This window comes from Benincasa hispida, chromosome 1 (assembly GCF_009727055.1).
Source record: "Benincasa hispida cultivar B227 chromosome 1, ASM972705v1, whole genome shotgun sequence".
Taxonomy (NCBI): Eukaryota; Viridiplantae; Streptophyta; class Magnoliopsida; order Cucurbitales; family Cucurbitaceae; genus Benincasa; species Benincasa hispida.
In genome coordinates, this window is record NC_052349.1 from 92,808,487 (window position 1) to 92,813,599 (window position 5,113).

Below are 5,113 nucleotides of genomic sequence, written 5' to 3' on the forward strand. Positions count from 1 at the left end.
TATAATGTATATAGTATGCATGTTAAGTTTTTTTTAATATAAAGTGTTATATTAAAGCATGATCATTAAGTATGAATGTATGTTATAGATGTATGATTCTAGGGTTATAATAGTTATAATTTTATTTTATAATTGTTATAAAATAACCTATACTTTAAAATCTATAACAAAGGTAAAAGTTGCATGCTCACCTAGGATTAAATTGATGCAATTTCAATCAGCTTTTCTAAAGAGTTAGAATAGGTTGATTACTTGTTAAACAAAGAGTTATTTACTTACCCGGGGAGATCTTGTCTAAGGTTGGGGTTCTTAAAATGACGGTTTATGGAACACCTCCTACCTGGAGATCAAACTGGCGTCTAAGTCAAATAACCCTAGTTTTAATGAGCATGCGTGATAGATGTGAGGTAATAAAATTTGTTTATCACCTAGACATCATAGGTTAAAATCTAGTATAAGAGTTATACATGGATCTATCACCTAGACTAAGGATATGCTTAATTTAGCCGAAATATATCTCTAAGTATTTTTTATACCCTAAACCTTATAGAACACTTTAGCTAGAGAGAAGTAGCATACTTTTAGCTCTAGCGTCCCTAAGAGTTCACATCGTGAGGTTCATGTAGGGCTTTGGGCCGTTCTTAGGAGCAGGCTCCCTTCGGAAAGTGTTTGCATGGATCAATATCAAGGTGAATAGGGGAAGTAGTTCATAGTAAGTGGGTGAGGGGTATGTAACAACATATCCCATGATCTCTTCCATTAGGTCACACCGTGAGATTCCTATAATGCGCCTGCATGTCTACCTAGAGCGACCTTTCCCTTCGGAGGGTTGTATTATAGGATTCGGAACATTGCAAACTCCAAATCTGGATAGGATCTCTTATATTAGTTTTCATATTGACTTTCCACTTTCGGGAGCATGTTGATTCTGGTTTCTGAAATCCAAAAATGGAAGGTTACACTTACAAGAATTACTAAGATGTTAGTATATTCTCGACCAAAGTAGCGATAACTAAAGTACTATAAGAATAAAGCGTTATTCCGGGGTTAGCATCTAGTCAAAGTTGTCTTGGTTCAAAAGAGAAATAATCGACTGCCCTTCAGTGGAGGTTACTCTAAACTTTTGAAATATCGTTGCAAAATATAATAATGAAGGGTACATTATTAGTTTTTTTTTTTTTTTGCTAAACTTGATTGGATTTAAAAGATTAATGTTTTTTATAAAAATGATATGTTTATCTTTTCAGCATGAATAGCTCGATAATTCAACTCTTAGCTTCCAAGAAACTAAACGGCGATAATTATTCAGCATGGAAATCAAATCTAATCACAATACTGGTAATTGACGATCTAATATTTGTCTTAACTGAGGAATGTCCTCAAGCCCTAGCCTCAAATGCTAACCGAACTATTCGGGAAGCATACGATTGATGGGTCAAAGCCAATGAAAAGGCCCGTGTTTACATTCTTGCTAGCATGTCTGATGTTTTGGTAAAAAAATATGAATCCTTAGCTACGGCTAAAGAGATAATAGATTCATTGAGAGAAATATTTGGGCAACCATCATGGTCCTTTAGACACGAAGCAATTAAGCACATTTACATGAAGCGGATGAAGGAGGGGACCTCTGTTAGAGAACATGTCCTGGACATGCTGATGTACTTTAATATCGTTGAAGTAAATGGCGGACCCATTGATGAGGCTAATTAGGTTAGCTTTATCTTACAATCTCCTTCGAAGAGTTTTATACCTTTTGAGACAAATGCTCTTTAAATAAGATAGAATTTAACCTCACTACCCTTCTTAACGAGCTCCAGTGATTTCAAAACCTTACTTTAGGTAAGGGGAAGGAAGTGGAAGAAAATGTTGCTACCACTAAGAAAAAATTTATAAGAGGATCGTCCTCTAAAAATAAAGCTGGACCCTCTAAAGCTCAAATGAAAAAGAAGGAAAAAGGGCAGGCTCCCAAGATAAGAAATGGAAAGAAGGATATAGATAAAGGAAAATGTTTCTACTGTAACCAAAACGGGCATTGGAAGAGAAATTGCCCGAAGTACCTTACAGAGAAGAAAGTTGAGAAAACAGCACAAGGTAAATATGATTTACTGGTCATTGAAACATGTTTAGTGGAATATGATACTTCAACCTGGATACTAGATTCAGAAGCTACTAATCATATTTGTTTCTCGTTTCAGGAAACTAGTTCTTGGAAAAAGCTTGAAGAAGGTGAGATAACCCTCAAAGTTGGAACATGAGTGGTTGTCTTAGCTGAAGCAGTGGGAGATCTGAAATTATTTTTTGAAGATAGATATCTAGTACTTAAAAATGTTTTGTATGCACCTCTTATGAAGTGGAATTTGATATCTATCGCTTGTATTATAGAACAATTATATACAATATCTTTTAATATAAATGAAGCGTTCATTTTTTGTAAAGGTATTCAAATTTGTTCTGCGACACTTGAAGACAACTTATATAAGTTAAGACCAACTAGAACAAATTTTGTTTTAAATACTGAAATTTTTAGAACATTAGAAACTCAGAATAAAAAAACAAAAGGTTTCTTCCAACGCCTATCTATGGCACCTAAGACTTGGTTACATAAATCTCAATAGGATTGAGAGATTGGTCAAGAATGGACTTTTAAGTCAGTTAGAAGATAACTCTTTACCTCCATGTGAATCATGTCTTGAAGGAAAGAGGACCAAGAGATCTTTTTCAGGAAAAGGTCTCAGAGGCGAAGTACCCTTAGAGCTTGTACATTCGGACCTTTATGGACCAATGAATGTCAAGGCTCAAGGTGGGTATGAATATTTTAACCGTTTTATTGATGATTATTCAAGGTATGGTCATGTCTATCTGCTTCATCACAAGTCTGATTCTCTTCAAAAGTTCAAAGAATATAAGACTGAAGTTGAGAATGAATTAGGTAAAACAATAAAGATACTTCGATCAGATCGAGGTGGAGAGTATATGAACATATGATTCCAAGACTATTTGATAGAAAACGGGATCCAGTCATAACTCTCTACACCTAGTATGCCTCAGTAGAACGATGTATCAAAAAGAAGAAACTGAACCTTATTAGATATGGTTCGCTCTATGATGAGCTATGATCAATTGCCTGATTCCTTTTGGGGATATGCACTTGAATCTGCTGTCCATATTTTGAACAACGTTCCTTCTAAACGTGTTTCAGAAACACCTTATGAGCTATGGAAAGGGCGTAAAAGTAATTTACATCACTTTAGAATTTGGGGTTGGCCAGGACATGTGTTGGTACAAAATCCCAAGAAATTGGAACATCGGTCAAAGTTATCCCTATTTGTAAGTTATCCAAAGGAAACAAGGGGTGGTCTGTTTTATCATCCTCAAGAAAATAAGGTATTTGTATCAATAAATGCCACATTCTTAGAGGAATACCACATTAGAAATCATCAACTACACAGTAAAATAGTGTTGAAAGAAATTTCAAAAGATGCTATAGATAGAGCTAGTTCATCTACTAAAGTAGTAAATAAAACTAGTACATTTGGTCAGTCACATCCTTCTCAAGAGTTGAGAATGCCTCGATGTAGTGGGAGGGTTGTTCATCAGCCTAATCATTACTTGGGGTTTAACAGAAACACAAGTCGTCATACCTGATGATGGTATAGAGGATCCATCGACCTATAAACAGACGATGAAAGATATGGATCGTGATCAATGGGTCAAAGCCATGGACCTCAAAATGAAGTCTATGTACTTCAATTCTGTCTGGAAACTTGTAGATCAACCAAATGATGTAAAACCAATTAGTTGTAAGTGGATCTACAAGAGAAAACGAGACCAAGCCGGTAAAGTACAAACTTTTAAGGCTCGACTTGTGGCAAAGGGTTATACCCAGAGAGAGGGAATGGACTATGAAGAAACTTTCTCTCCCGTTGCCATGCTTAAGTCGATTAGAATACTCTTATCCATTGCCACCTTTTATGACTATGAAATTTGGTAAATGGATGTCAAGACAACTTTTTTGAATGGCAATCTTGAAGAGGGTATCTATATGGTTCAACTAGAGGGGTTTATAGTTCAGGGTCAAGAACAAAAGGTTTGTAAGCTTGAGAAATCCATTTATGGATTAAAACAAGATTCTAGATCCTGGAATATAAGGTTTGATACTGCAATCAAATCTTATGGCTTTGAATAGAATGTGGACGAGCCTTGTGTTTACAAAAAGATCGTTAATTCTGTTGTAGTGTTCTTGGTTTTATATGTCGATGATATTCTACTCATTGGGAATGATGTAGGATATCTTAGTGACGTCAAGCAATGGCTAGATACATAATTCCAAATGAAAGATTTGCTAGCCATGTCTCAAGAATCTTATATAGACAAAATGTTGTCTAGATATAAAATGCAGAATTCCAAAAAGGGTTTGTTGTCTTTCAGACATGGAATTCATCTATCAAATGAACAATGCCCTTAGACACCTCAAGAAGTTAAGGATATGAGAAATATTCCCCATGCTTCCGCTATTGGAAGCCTGATGTATGCAATGTTATGTACTAGACCTGACATATGCTACTCAGTAGGGATCGTCAGTAGGTACCAGTCTAATACTGGACTTGATCATTGGACTGCCATTAAGAACATCTTAAAGTATCTCAGGAGAACTAGGGACTACATGCTCGTGTATAGTGCTAAGGATCTGATCCTTACTGGATACACTGACTTTGATTTCCAAACTGATAAAGATGCTAGGAAGTCTACATCTGGATCAGTGTTCACTCTTAACAGAGGAGCAGTAGTATGAAGAAGCGTAAAACAGACCTGTATAGCTGACTCCACAATGGAAGCTGAATACGTAGCTGCTTGCGAATCAGTAAAAGAAGTAGTATGGATAAGGAAATTCTTGACAGATTTGGAAGTTGTTCCAAATATGCATCTACCCATCACCTTGTATTGTGACAACAGCGGTGCAGTTGCAAATTCAAAAGAACCTCGAAGCCATAAACGGGGAAAGAACATCGAACGCAAGTACCACCTTATCCGGGAAATCGTACACCGTGGTGATGTTGTAGTGACCCAGATACCTTCTGAGCAAAACATTGCTGATCCTTTTACAAAAACCCTC